Raw genomic sequence first — 16,587 nt, 5'->3', positions numbered from 1 at the left:
ACCGACAATGATCTTGGGTTGTTCATGTCTCATTGTCTAGCAGATGTGCGTCGGTATATGCATAGCATACACGCGTATACACTACCGATAAACATTGAGGTGCTGGTTTGAACTTGCATTCGATACTTATTATTACCGTCAAAAGTCCACTTCCCAAGAACACAGCGCGCGGCTACAAATGAAAGTCGTTATTAGGTCGAAGAAGTCGAAAGTAAAACGGGGCAAAAGAGAGAAATACAGAGAGGGTGTGTGAGTAATGAGTAAATGAGTGAGTAGGTGAAGAGTGAGAGAGAGGGAGAGAGTGAGGGGGAGAGAGAGAGAGAGAGAGAGAGAGAGAGAGAGAGAGAGAGAGAGAGGGAATGAGAGAGTTTGGAGCAAGGAAGCGCGGGAGCGGAACATGCAGTCGGTTGGCAGGGGGGTCGGGCAAGTCGTTTGCTCCCTGTCGGCCGATCAGCTGTTCGCCAGCGTTCGTGCCGTGCCTGCAGTCCGACGACGACGATCGAACCGCCGTCGACACGTGCGCGCGTTCCTGACTCGCTCAGCCGGCGGCTGATGAGCGGTCGGCCGTATGGTTCCATCGTTTTTTAACATCCAGTTTATCCAGTAAACGCGAAGATATCTTCTCGGATATTCGTTGTTTGGGACGTTCGGTGACATTCGTAGTGATATTTTGGATGCTGGCCTGTGGATCTTATATTTTCAACGGTGGATGAGTAGTTATGTGTGCTGATGTAGGAGATTGACCTTGTTCAGGTCATAAAGGTGCTGCGACGTGATACCTGAGGCTCGGCGTGGATGTCGGCGTCCGGTTTGAGATCGTCGTTTTCAGATTTGTCATAGCTCTTTCTACTTATAACAGCTATCGCGAGTTCAGTGTATAGACGTTTTTTGATTGATAATCTGCCATTGAAAAGAGGAAAAAGGGCGATTTTTGGAACGATAAGTTGCTTCGTCGTTACGCGAAGAGGATTTGTGTTGACGTAAATGATATAAATTCGCTGGCAGACGGATACGTCTTTCTCGTTGGTACGAAGTGTACGAATATTATGAAAACGTCGGGTTTGCTTGTCGAGTCAATTTAACGCGGGGATCGATCGAAAGTCGAAAGAGGAAGAAAAAGAGAGAAGTCACTTCATCTATGGGATTTTGAAAGTGAAATCGAAATGCGAACAGAATAAGCTGGCCTCCGATCTTGAATTTTTGTCAACGATGTGCGTTAAATCAATCTACGATTAGCACAGTAAGTAGTGACTTTTCCTGCGTTTGTACTTCTTTCTTATATGATAAAGATCGATCAATCGATACGGCCTGGGAAAATTATCGAATTTGAAACGGGATCTTGTGGCAGGTGTGTACAAGGTGATACCAAGTCGCGATACAATAAAACTTTGACATGTGCATGTTTATCATCGTTAATCTCTTCTAATTTCTTTTAATACTCTTATTTTTGTCATTGTTTGAAAAAAAGAACAATGAGGACATTTTCTATCTCCGTGATGCGTATGACTTTTTAACGTTTTAACATTTGATTGCTGACAATCAAAATAATGATATTGAACGAGATAGTTCTTTCGACATTAAATATATTTCCTCACACGTTATATACGTACGTGATACACAACACACACGCACACATGTGCGCGCGCACACAAACACTTGTGTGTAAATATTTAGGAATTTTATAAGACATTATATATAAGACATATAGTAAAGGCACGCTTTTAATGTATCGTTAATCACAAAAATAGCTCTACTGATAATTGCGATCGATACGATCGAAATACGATAAAATTAGGGTTATAATTTCATATTTAATGATTACATTAAGTATATTCGTAATGTTACGAAATTTAGCTGCATTCTATTGTTATTATTATCAACAACCTGTGTGATGTCTGAGATTTACCAGAAAAATTAAAAAATCATGGAAGTTTTTTTATATTTATATGTTTTGAATTCATCACGTTATATGTGATGGAGATGTTAAAAGAGAACGACCAAGAATATTTTCAGCGACGAAAAAAAAGCATTCGGACAAAGAAAAAATTGGAACGTTCATATTGGAACGTTCATGGCATGGTCGTAATCGATGATTTACCAAAAAGCTTCTCGATCTTTATCGATAGTTTTACGACAATGGGAAATTAGTTATTGGCACGTTTTAGCGCTTTTCTCTCTTCTCTTCATCGTACAGCCGTTTTAGAATGTTCAAAAGACCTTTTACACTTGTCTTTTCTGTGTTTATATTGTGTTCGTATTGATACTGATATTATTCATGATAATAATTGAATAGAATTGATAGTATTAAAATACGCATACCGTAGTTCTGGTAAGACTAAACACGCTTCCGTTGTTGTATTCGTCTTTTTTTAGAGCCACTTTACGGTGATTGACGTATAAAGGACGTGATGCGTAAATTGCGAAAAGTATGGACATTTAAACGTGAAAAACCACTTGTGGTATTTGATGATACTTAATAAGATACTTTTTATTACTGATTTCTTTGTATATGATAAAACTATTTTCTTTTAACTTTGCACTGTTTTGTTCACATTTAATGGACTTGCATGTTACGTTCCCTTTTGCTTATATATATTTGATATTTCTTTATTTCAAATTAAGATTACTGAAAATTTATTTTTGCAAAATTCGACATAACATTGTGAAATTCTTAAGATTAAATGATTTTCAAAAAATTTACGATGGAAAACTAGGAAACTAGTGTTGTCAGCCGATAGTATATAATCTGGATATTTTCATCATCAGAGGTGTTTGGAATAAAAAAAATTAGTTTTAATGGAAAATGAGATATTTCGTTTTCTTACATAAATACAGGAATATTTTCCTCTTTTGCCTATAATAAATGTATTAAAGTAGTAGTTGAATGAGAACGATTTTTCTTTATTTAACGTCTATTTAATTAATGTTTCTTTGAATTTATGTTTTTTTATATTTACACTTATTTTTATATTATCTTTATATTTTTATATTATTTTATATTAACACTTATTTTATGAATAACTTTTATTTTTTTAAATTAAATTTATTTAGGAATATGTAAATTTTTATCGTGTCCTCATATTATGAAATTTTCGATCATAAAAGATGTGTGATGTAAAAGTTCTATTTTATATTTCATGTGCTCTTATACATCTTTTATATTGTATATTGTATATTGTATATTGTAAGCTCCTGGATCTAGTTGTAAAACTACAGCAAAATTTTTCTGAGCAGAACGAACACATTTTTAACATGTATTAGCTGTAGGAGTTTTGTGTCAGGCTAACATTTATGTTTATATTAATCTTTATATTATAACTGACGGTCCGAGATATATTTTAAATCTTTTCCCATTTCCGCCATATATTGAACAATGCTTTAATTTAGTTCTGCCCAAACTTTCATTATATTATACAGAGTGTTTAAAAAAGGGAATGCTAACTATGTGTACACTGCCCAGTGCTAGTAGTCTAATAGTGCAAAATGCTTAGTTAAAAAGTTAATGTCGAATCAAAATTGAAAGAATTAATTTCGATATCATACAGTTTATTTAGTCCTGAGTTAAGTGGCTAAATTGGAAACATGTACTTAGGACATCAAAATAAAAAAGAAACTTTCCTTTGTATGAAAGTGTTGTAAACTCTTTGTTCAAAAGATATTGACTTTTAAATTTAGAGAACTATATAAATAAATAATGTCGAAATAATTTAGGTTTATCTTTTTTTTTATTATTTTACAGTAATAAAAATTTAATTATTAAATATTTTGTTCAAAATCATGACCTCTAGCCCTGAGGAAAACATTGTATTTATCGACGAGGGAAAGACGAGTGGCTAACTGACATTGTATATTCTTCGTAATTTCTTCGTACGCTTGCATTATCTTCCGTTTTAATGATTTTAAAGATTATTAACAGGCATTTTTTGCTTGAGAGGACTTGATGCAAAAAATGTAGTGGTATTAAATCCGATGAACGCGGAAGTCAAGCCACAGGTCCAGTACGACCGTTCCTTTTTTCAGGAAATAATGAATATTAAACATTCGGAGATCTCTGTCATAGTGAGCAGGATAGTTATCCAATTGGAACCAGGAGTTCACTTTCATATTTAAATGAACGCTTTCCAAAAAGTCATAAAATTCATTCAGTTCAAAAATTCGAGAAATTCGTTCGCATTTAAGTGAGCTGGTAGAAAATGTGGTTCTATTAAAGTATTGCCCATTATTCTTAACCACACATCATATTGAAAACCGTGTTGGAAATTATCCACAAATTATTTGAGGATTCTCATATGACTAAATAGCTTCATCTGTCCACAAAATGTTTTGCGATAAGTATGGACTACTATTTGTTTAGTTTAAACCATTTGCAAAATGTTTTTTTGCGTGGCACATCAGCCGGCAATAAATGTTGGGTATGTTGAAAGTGGTATGATGGCGTCCATCTGCTGAGAGTATCTTTCATATGACTGTGGAAGACATTCCTAACTGAGAACTAGATCTTCTGATACTTGTTGGTGGATTTTGGTCGAATTGCTGTTATATGTTGACTGTTTTTTCCTTCATTCTACAGCAATGCAAAATTTTCGCTAGGCCACCATATTATATAACTTCAGCCTTGGAAACATTAAAGAGAATACGAATTTATTCAGCAATCTTCTATTCGGAGATCGCGCGGCATATTCACTATGTGAATACGTATGAGACATGATTATTCTAATTAATTTCATGACAGCTTTTAATAAATTAACAATAATTTGATACAAATGAAGGGGCTTTGTTTGTAATGAAAACACAAGCTCATTACGTACGTAATGATCTTCCTTTTCACTTCAAAACAGAAAAAAAAGATATTTCGATATTATTTATTCTCATAATTCTACAACTTTGGAAGTCTATATTTCTTGAATGAAACATTTGCGAGCATAATTTCGCAGGAAAATTTTTTAGTTTGGGATCTTAAATTCATATTTCAAGTTTGGCTATTTAATCCGGGAACATCCTATATATAAAATGTAATATATAAAATAATATTTATTTATATTATTAAATCCATATCCACATAAACATATGTTTAACTTTTATCTGTGGGACTATTTAAAAACAATCGTTTACTCGATTCCGATTGACAACGAATAATTTTTATAAAGAATAGAGGATAAATGTACATGATATGCAATACTCCTGGAGTGTTTGCTTCTCTAGTCACTAAGGCAGTCCACGACGATGCGAAGAAGACAGTCCAGAATTGTGGATTCCGTATTTTACGCGGTGACACATTTTGAGCATCTCGTTTAATTTTGGTCTCTTTTAGTATTTGAAATTCATTTAAATAAATATTTAATTGCGGGATTAAAAAATTATATTGTATATGCTATATTAACACCGAAATTAATTATTTTAATTTTGACTCGACTTGACTTGAACTTTTTAATTTTAAGCGTTTTGGGCACTACGTTTATGGAAACTTTTTTATTTGTCTTGATGAAAAAATGTAAGTAAGTTAGTATTTGTTAGTATTTTGTAGACAAAGTTTACAAATATCGCATCTTTCTTAACGTTTGTGCGCTCGCGCTATTATTACTTATTATACACGCTGTGACGTTGTCGGTCTTTGCTGAACTTCCTTTCGAAAGATCGGACGGATTCTCGTTTCTGACGTGAACGCGTAGTGAAATATTTGTCGTTGCCTACGTCGCGTTCGACCGTCTATCTCTTCGGTCGGATTCCCGGATGAATTTAATACAGCTGATATACGTTTGCACGTCCCGTGTGGCTAGAGGTATATTCCGCCTCACATCCGTTCACGCGATCGTTGATAAATGGAGCGATCGTAAGAGCGTCAGTTGATTTGCGTCGCCCGACTCGTGTCAAAATCGAGTAGCACAATATATGACGAGGATCATTGACGAAATACTAAGCCTGATCTTGCTTATTTTGCATGACTCTCTGGTTAATTTTTATTTTATCTTTTTTCCGACTTTATGTACCTGGGAATACGCTGATGAGTGAAATTCATTCTTTGATGTTATATTTTGTTGGCTCTCGGCCAACAGATGGATATCTTTTATCAACTTTGACCTTATTAATTTTGACATTATAGGTTGCCTGATTCTACAGAGGTACATATGCACGATTTTAATTTTTGCGTAAATTTCTGGTTTTACAAAATTATAAAATTCAAGGTTAAATAATATAATGTTTATTTGCGTTGACTTTTGTTAACTTGTAATATTTACTTTTGATCATATATTTGAGAGCCTTATGATATTTATCTTCAGATCTTTCCATTTACACTATGTTTCGTTTTTCTTCTTTTTTTTTTTTGTATTCGAAGTAAGCGTACAATAAACTGAAACAGAAAAATAAAACGGATGATTAATCTAAAGATTAAGATCTAAAAAAGGATATAGCTATCGTTAAAATTAGAGGTATAAAAATTGGAATATATTTTCAATTTTTTTTAACGGAGTAAAAGGATTGATTGAAAAATCGTTGAAAATTTGAGTTTTGCATTAATGAAGAAATAAGAAAAAATTGATATATTTTAATTTCTATAGTTCTAAAAAGAGGAATATATTTTGAACATGTGCATCTGTAAGCACAAATTAATCGATTTGTTAGTTTGTTTAAGATCGCGGTAGTCAATTGCGAAAAAAAGTGTTTTAAGAAAAACGTGTTTAAAGTCTTGCGTGCATAGTAAAAATACATTTCGAATACTCACGCGAGTTTTATTCTAATTAGTGATTCCAAACCCATATAACATTTCTTCCTGGAACTCATAGAATTCATTTTAAGATTCTCTTTTATCCCTGGCAGCAATTTAAGCCTCGTGGAAGCTGCCGCCGCTTCGACGATTTGCACGCTATTTTCGCTGTTGGTCTCGATATTCGGTAAACTGCTGACATTGTGACTCGATGACGATGCCTACGATTTGCATAGCACGCAGAATTGTTGTGTAGCCTTCATTAAACATGCAAGTGGCCAAAAAGCAGTAGTTTCCAATTGTAGAAGTCGCGATGTAGATGCTTAGGTGCTAAGCACCAGACTATATTAAAACCTTCATGTTATTTTGCGAGTGGCTCTATATGTATCGCTCCAGCAGGTTAGCTTTCGACAAATTTTCATAGATAGGTCTCAAATGTTGTACTATATTAGGAAATAATGACGAATAATGATTAATTGATTGATAAACCGGCAGTCTCTGCGCATCGATTTCGGTTTTGATTTCGATTTGATGACATTTTGTATTTTCTGATGTAATTCGTTTAATAATTAAATAGATCCTTCGGTAAAAGATGAATTGGACGGGGTGGATCAATCTCATGATCCCTTCGCTGTCCTGATTTAAATCCCCCGGATCCTTTTTATAGAGATTTTTTAAGAGTATACTTTTCACCGATAAATGACGTAAACGAATTACGTCAGATAAGACAAATTGATTTTGGCACTAATCCACGCTGGATGCAAGAATCTCGTACTCAATATCCACAGAAAGTGAATGTCTGGGCAGGTATTTTGAATAACTCAATAGTGGGTTTTTTTTTATTGATGATGATTTGAACGCCGCAAAATATCTGGATATGTTAAGGAATCAAATAATACCAGAAATAAGAGAGATTGCAGGTGGTAATTTTGAACAAACTTGGTTTCAACAAGATGGAGCAGGACCTCATCATGCCATAATTGTTCGTAACTTTCTTAATAATCAGTTTCATTGTCAATGGATTGGAAGAAGAGGTGAAATCGAATGGCCTCCTCGATCCCCAGATCTATCACCTCTTGACTATTTGCTGTGGGGTTATCACCCCATAAGAGTAGAATCTATGAAACAAAGCCAAATAATTTATATGAATTCCGAAATCGTATTATCCGAGAGTGTACCTCGATGGAGATCAAAATATGATAAGAAGACTCTGATTTTTATCAACGCATCAACGCACATATTGTCGAGAGGTTGGGGGGCCTTCAATTTGAACATTTAATCCACTAGTTTTCCATTCACACATAAGTGAGCATTCACACATGATATGAGTATTATGTTGTAAATATTTTGTATAAATTTTATGAACTGCACTATTCGAAACTTTATATCTTTCGGTTATTTCATGATAACTTAGCTTATTTTTGCAGTCTGAAATAATTAGATTTCGCAGATGAACGGAAAACTCTTTTCTTTGTTTAGACATGTCTGTTTATTAACTTTGATTGTACTGCTACAAAGATCAACGTACACTGAAGACGCAATAACATCACATATTAGGTAAAGCTCATCGTTTGTTCATATTGTTCTATTTTGAATATAGAATTTTCTGTTTGTCCACTTAATTTTGTCTAAACGCTAACCATATAAATTTTAAATATATGTAAACAGTTACAGACACACTGTTACACTGTTTTTACAATTATATATACTAAATTAATGTTCCTTCATGTCAACAAGAACATTTTACATTCAAAATTTAAAATTTATTTACAACATTGTGATGAAACAGAGATTTGCCAAAATTTATGTATGCAGTGTCCACTTAATTTTATCCACAACTGTATTTATGTTATATATTTATATTGAAATATGTATTATATATTTTTTATCATATATATTTTAATATTATACATTAGGAAGAGCACAAATCACATATCAATGTTAATTAATTATTTATTACAAACTTTCAATAAAATGGAATTGTCAACTTGTAGAAGAAAAGAACTAAAGAAGAAAAGAAATAAAAGAAAAATTTGTTCTGATGAAATAATATGCTACTCAAAACAATCAGGGGGGGGGGGGCACTTTAAAACTTGCAAAATTTGATGGTTTTTAAGAAACCATATTTCAGCTTGGGGAGGTCGTAGAGTAATGTTCCAGGACGCATTTTAACGGGTGTAGCCTCGACTTTAAATCTAGGATATACTTTTTATTGTTAAATTCGAAAAAAGAGATTATTTTGCATTCAAAACTGTTGGAAGTTACTTTCTTCGGTGCTATTTTTATTGAATAAATATTAGAAAATACTAAAATACGTGTATGCCTTATAACCTTGTGTGCTTGCGTCCGCATGAATATGTTTTTATCGAGAGAAAGGGGTTAAAAAGGAAGAGAGGATGAAGAATGATTACAATTTGTTTTTTCATTCATTTCATATCACTTCCAAATATTCATTTTTTCATTCATTTCATATCACTTCCAAATATTCATTAATTTTCCATAAAAAAGCAAATTTTATTTCTAAATTAGTGTCTTCCATTTTGGAAAATTTATCTGGGGATTGATTTACAAGTTTCAGTTCTTCTATTTTTCAAGTTTTGGATGTACGAAATTTTATAAATGACCGATAACAAGTATCCCCACTAGAAAAGATCTAACGATGACAAATCAATGGGCCTTGATGACCACTCAATGGACATCTATTCGATCCACTTACTAAGATATCGATCGTTCAATCTTCAGACCAGTTCTTCGGATCAGATTTTATGATTGAGCATGAAAACTCTTTGCTTTAGGTTTTCAAATAATTTTTCAGGCAATAACTTGTAGGTCATTTTCTCATGAATTTTTAACAACAAAATGACCTTACAAAAATAATAATATGTGGAATATATTGAAAATATATATAAATATGTTTAAATTTATACCTAATAAAATATTCTAAAACATATTTAATAATCTAATAAAATATAATCTATATATCTAAAAGTTAGTTTGAACACATTTAACATTTACTGAATAATCTCAACAAATACCAAATAAAATAAAGAACTGTATAAAAAAGTATGATGTTTAAACAATATTTATTAAGGATAGGAGGAAAATCATTAAAAATCGTCAAGAAATTATATTTCAATTTTCAATTTTAATTATGTATATTAGTATTAAATATAATAAATAGTATATAATTATAATAATATATAGTATGGGTATAAACAATAATATTATTAGGTCATTAAATATGAAATGTCCGATTTCCTTAAATACTAAGTTCAACAGTCGATATTTCTGACATTTTACTTTCACAGTTCTTAGTTTCCTTTTGATGTAAAGGTATATATATTATCATTCTTTCAAACGTATGTTTTGGTTTGTGATTATCGTTCGAATTGCCTTTGTTACATTAATTTTTGTGTAACCATGAATAAACTAAAGATTCGTGTTATTTTCAAATATGAGTTCCGTTATATATTTCACGTTTGATACAGAAAGAGCCGAGCAAAAGAATGAATGGTAAATATTTTTTCGGCAGAAATTCCTTTCGGATACGATAAACATTTCCTGAATTTAATCTGCATTGCAAATATTGATCCTACTGTGCCGGTGTAACTGAGACTGCTACGCAAGCAGCGGATTAAATCGCAAGAAACGATAAGATAACGTATTTTAACCCGATTAGCTTTGCTAGTGATTAATCTTTGCTTGCAGTTTACAGATGTTCGTTATTATCCGTCTATTGTATTCCATCGTGATTCTTTCTCAGGTTTCACAGCGGCATAGAGATATCGTTGTAATCGTAATATGGTTTAACCATTTATTCATTCAATCAGCAATTATCTATCATTTGCTGCACGTTCGTGTTGAGTAACTATTTAACTATTTAACTATTTAACTATTTAATGTGTTGAGTAACTATTTAACATGAGTAAGTTAAGAAAATTAGATCACTTTTTCAATATTTAACTTACGATATCTCGCTAATCATTTGTCGAAAGAAAAAATGGTACTAGACTTTTTTACTTATTTAATTTCAAGAATATATTGCTATAATAATGCCTTTATTTTTGTTCGATCTTATCGATTTATCGATCTTTGGAAATTTCAAAATTATCAAACATTGTATGAAACATTTTTTTCTAAAATGCATATTTTCTGAGATATTAAGGGGTTTCGATATTTTTCGTATATTCTGTATATATAATATCTGTCCTTATATTGGAATAGCTTGTTACATCTTACTAAAACTGAAAAGTGTTTTTAAGCGTAATGCACTCTAACGTTAATGCTACTTACAATAATGCTATTAACAAGGAAAGAAACATAGGGAACTCGAAAATTAAAAAAATTATGAAACTTTGTGTGGAAGTAAAGTAGTTCATCTGTAATGCAAAACTATTTTTTGTTCGTGCGGAATTCCAATCTAAGGGGGTGAAACCACTCTTCGAAAAAAAAAAAAAAACTATCATTTTCATTTTTAACTATATATCTTTAAATATATATCTTTTAAAATACGAGGCATATGCAAAAATGGTTTATATGAAAGTTGTAGTGTATTTCATACTTTTTGCAACTGTGTATTCAGATTTTGCATTGGAGGAGGGAAGAGGAGGTTTAAAAAGTTTTTCAATTTTGCAAAAAGTGAGATAGAAAATACTGGTAAATATATTTCACATTTTAATAAATCTGCATTAAAAACAAGAGGTTTGTAAATTTAGAAGGAATACAAGTTATTAGAAGGTATATAAAAATTCTTAAATAAAATAGAAATAGCCCTCATTTCCTCTCTACATTAAAATGCGAAAAATGATTACTTCTTTACGAGTTCTCAAACATTGTATGCTTGATTGCTGTTCTTTTGCAATCAGATAGATATTTGTGAAGCTTCATATTGTCTTATATTTAGCCATTTACATTTTAACATTATTATTATGGGCCAACTACATTAAAAGAGTGAATGCAAAAACAATGAAAAGAGACAATTGATATAGACGACGCGAAGGATTTGACGATAATAAAAACAGAAAGAAATGAAGCAAAAGAATGTAATTGTTCGTGTCATTTATACAAAAAACAAGAAAGATAAGCAGAAAAGCGATGTGTTAATCATTGCGTGCGATATCGTGCGGTACATAACGCGGATAAACAAATAAAATTTCATAAATGACAAATACTAATTAAGTTTTTATTGTGACCGAAAATGCGATGGTTAATTATAATCGTGAGTCACAATTATCACGCGAACTCGATGCCGGCGTAGTTTCGTTGTGCGAGACCGTCATTGGTGGTAGTTGTTGCTTGATTAAGACACAAGTAGAAAGCTCCAGTTAAAAACAGCTTGTTCATTTTTAATTAGCGCGCTGACATTGGGACTGACACGCTCAGTTCAGGTACCATCGTCACATATATACGTACATATATGTATGTAGTACATAACGTATGCTCGGCGTGACGTATCTATTGTAGCGCGATTAAGCTTGAGAAATAATAGAAAGACTCGTTGACATACGGAATTTTAATAAGAAAGAAAGAGAGACCACCCTAGGTATGATGCAAATATATCTCGGGATTTAATCGATAAATATACAAGGTTCCATTTTAAATGATCCAGCCCAATATCTCGAAAACTAAACTCAGAAACACAAGAATGTTTCAGACAAAAGTTGTTTGGCACGAAGGGGGATATGAGATGATGTCATTGATTTGACCTTGGATGGTCCTCTGAAAGTCACGTGAAAGTCATCTTCAAGTTTTTAATGGAAACCCCTATTTTTCCATACGTATTCTTATAGCATATCTCGAGAGCTTTCCAAAACACTATAATTAAATTACTTTTCGTTAAGTATTTGTTAAGTTATAAGGCTTGAAAGTTGCAACACAGTGGATTGTCATTTGAATAACCATTTCTACATACATAACTTAAAAATTATAATCTAAAAATTTGTAGATATGAAATTTAATAATTAGGATAGTGGAATTGAATTGTAGTTGTTACCTCGAATGTGCCTTGTGGAAAAGTTTGAGTTACAACTCTAATTTCAATTTGACTATTCAAAATCAGTGATTTGTAACAATGATTCCAGATTAAACATACATATTTCGAAATTATCAATTTCTGATTTTTATTCTGGTTACTTGATGCACTTATCATCGTTATCTAACTGAGATGTTCAATTACTACAGTATCAATGTTCGATGATAAAACTGAGTTTGGAAGACTCGACATGTCTTTTCATAACTGACATTCATACTTGCTTAAGTCAGTCTTTAGGCTTTTTAACTGATGCTATTCCTCTGACATAATCATTTTGATGATGTATTTCTAATTTAAATACAAGATTACGTAAAATTATGATTACGAACAATTTGAGTAATTTGATTACTAATCGTGGGTCCCAAAGTGAGTTGCTTAATCGTCCTTTTTTTCCCAGAGCACTCATCCATTATAACTCAATTGGTTAACTCAACATCACGCCGACAGTGCGCTCCTTTGCATATTCTCATCCTTGTAGTGATCATAGTTTTTTTATAAATTTATCTTTTTATACAATTTTTCTTCCACGAGTTACCGAGAATTTGAGACTGATATCCCATCGTATCAGTAAAGTAAAAGCATGTCCAAAAGGATTATTCAATTCCTTTGTATTCACGCAACATTTTCTGCCTTAATCGGTCCATCCAATCGGGACTGAATCCATGATGGCTGAAGGCAAAGAATGATCCGTAAACGCTTAAATTTGTCTTAGTCGTCCAATATCAACCAGGGTAATAAATATATCGGCTCTTACTTTATCTTGTAACTTAATGTATGCAAAATGCCGGATTATACTTTGAACGAAATTGTTGATATTATTCTGGTACTTGGAGAATGCCATAATAATTGTCGACAAGCAGCGATATTGTACCGTAATCGATTTCCCCATAGACGATATCCAAATCACTGTATGATTTCCAGGCTAGTATTGCGTCAACGGCAACGTCAACGTCAAAAACGACAAAGACGTCATATCAACGTACCAGAAAGGGATAATTCAATAGTACTTGCCGTATTGGGAATGGGATAGCTATTAATCCATTGACGCGTGTCAAAGAGGCAAATTGAAAGAGAATTAGGTATTCCGAAATCAACAAGTCACAGGATCTTAACCACTCATAACTTCCATCCTTACCGTATCACTCTGACACAACAATTAACACTCAATGATTTTCAACAAAGACTAGAATTTTGTAGGTGGGCACAAATAGTGTTAAATCGTGATCGAATATTTTTCAGATCTGTTTTATTTAGTTACGAAGCAACTTTTCACAACACTGGACAATTAAATCGGCACAATTCTCACTATTGGTCTATTGAAAACTCACATTGATTTCGAGAAGTAATCTGGTAATCATCAACATCGCTGGAATCTCATCGTATGGTGTAGCATATTAAACGGAAATCTTATTGGCCCTTATTTCTTTGACGAGAATGTTAATGGCAATAATTATTTACGCTTTCTACAACAAAGATTGCCGGTATTGCTTAAAGATATCGATCTGGATACAAGACAACGTATATTCTTTCAACAGGACGGTGCGCCTGCGCCTGCGCACTGAAGTAGAAGAGTTAGATACCACATTTAGATTTCACATTTCCAGATAGATGGATAGGACACGGTGAACCAGTGGTCATGGTGTCCTAGATCTCCAGATTTGTCAAGTCCAGATTTCTTTTTATGGGGATACTTGAAGAACGTTATATACTCAAAAACATCCACAACAAGAGAGAATTTGATGGAGCGTATGACTCTTGCCTGTCGTAGCATTCCAAGATATGTACTTTTATCGACAGTTGGTAGTTTTGAACGTCAAATTCAATTATGTGTGGATAATAATGGACAGATATTTGAACACTTATTAAGATCGTAATCCTTTCACACGAAAACTAGATTCTGACATGGATCGAATCATTTCCACGCGATCTTGCCTTAACCAGCCGGATTAGTCCCGATCTTGCCTTAACCACTTGACTGGCACGCGCGCCAAAAAGGCGCATCCGTGTCCATCCCAGAACTGGCACGCGCGCCAAAAAGGCGCGCGCACTTTGCGTCACAAAGAACTCGCCTTATTTCTTCGCTAGAAATGCATAATTAAATTTAAAAGGTCACTAATCTTATGTTTTCGACATCAAGGAATCCGAATTTAATGTCTAAATTAATGAATTTTTAATTCCCGATGCACTGTCGTCTGTTTGATACGCACGGAAAATTCTTTCTTTTATATCGATTCAAGGACTAAGATTATGCTTTCATATTATTGTTTGTTAAGTCAAATGAAATTGTAATAAACATTTTCAAAACTGGTTTGGATAGTGCATTGTGTGCGACATATACCAGCGTACATAAGAAATACCACAAAATTCTAAACTGAGTTAATACGATCATGCAACAATTCCTGTACGCGCACGCAACCCGACAAAAACCAGGTACGTGGAATCCACATTCTTATTATGTGGACTATTGATAGGGACATCACGTGGACGATCGAGTGGATGATCCGCTCAAAAACGGTACTAGAATCCACATGGATTAGATCATTGAATTGATGTGGAAATCTATGTGATATCCGATTGTGTAAATCGGAAAGTTCCGTCTGTTCTCTTGCAAAACGTATGGCTTTATTTAAGAAACAAAATGGAAAAGTACATCAATCAAAGTATTGTCCATCGTTAGCGATGACTTTTTCCCCCATTTTTCGGTCAGCAAGCGGCGAATTCCGCGGCGAAAGAATTACTCATCTTTGGAGGCTATCCAGTCAGAGACCCATTTTTCGACGTTTTCATAAGAATTGAAGCATTCGTCAGCAAGTGCGTGTGTCATCGACACCGGAACAAGTGGTAGTCGGAAGGGGCACAGTCTGGTGAATAAGCCGCATGGGGTAACACTTCCCAGCGAAGTGCTTTTAACGTTTCCTTGACAGATTTTGTCACAATACTGCAAGTTAGCACGTGTTTTCAACTTCTCCAGGCGTTAGAAAAGTATGCTGCGGGAATCAATATTTAGCTGTTTAGTTGGTCGGTCGCAGCTTTCTGAATCTCTTCAATTGTATCAAATATTGTATCCTTCAGCTGTAACTTCACATAGTTGGGGGGAGAAATCTGGTAAATATGGAGAGTGGTTCAATGTTACGACTTTTTGTCTTTGAATCAGAAACTGTCGCATTATTGCTGCCGAACATATCGGGGCGTTATTGTGTAGGAGAAAAAAATCCGTATAACCACAGTTTTCGGGATGCCGAGAGTATTTGCTATTAATTGAGATATCACTTTTCGATCTTCGATCTTCTTTGACCGTTTTGCCGACGGCGGCGACGTTGTCATCGGTTCGACTTATGGGTCGACCACTACGTTCGTCGTCCTTCACTGATTTTCTACCCTCTCGAAACCCTCTCGTGCCATTCAAAAATTATTGTTCGACTTAGTGCTGCATCACCGTAAGCCTTCTGAATCAGTTCTACGGTTTTTGTAGTCGAAAAATCGATCTGAATCAGTTCTACGGTCTTTGTAGTCGAAAAATCGATTTTACAGCAAAATTTAATCGCCATATGTTGTTCCTTCTTAACATCCATCTCACGACGTTGACACAGAGTAACAGTAAGAGTTAATGTAAGACATTCTATCTTAACAACAACTGCAACTACACTAACGCTAATGGCGCTCTTGAGAAATGGTGCACATACACACACACACACACACACACACATAGGGAGAGGGACGGAGTGTGTTGGAGAAATAAGCTCTATTTAGGAAACTTCTTTTGTTAATAACTTTTTAATAAATAATGAGCGACGGCTAAAACCTTTTGAACATTACTTAGGAGAGTAAGTTTTATAACATATGCCAACATGAA

The 16,587-nt window shown here is 33.7% G+C and overlaps 1 protein-coding gene across 12 annotated transcripts in view; it reads left to right on the top strand.

The window, feature by feature from the left end:
• Window positions 1–16,587, top strand: part of Ih (hyperpolarization activated cyclic nucleotide gated potassium channel Ih) — a 215,757-nt gene that overhangs the window by 52,311 nt on the left and 146,859 nt on the right. The gene's annotated exons all lie outside the window — the stretch shown is intronic.

This window comes from Harpegnathos saltator, unplaced genomic scaffold (assembly GCF_003227715.2).
Source record: "Harpegnathos saltator strain DR-91 unplaced genomic scaffold, Hsal_v8.6 scaffold160, whole genome shotgun sequence".
NCBI classification, from domain to species: domain Eukaryota; kingdom Metazoa; phylum Arthropoda; class Insecta; order Hymenoptera; family Formicidae; genus Harpegnathos; species Harpegnathos saltator.
The sequence above is the reverse complement of the archived record's forward strand: the minus strand, read 5'-3'. Positions and strand labels throughout refer to the sequence as shown.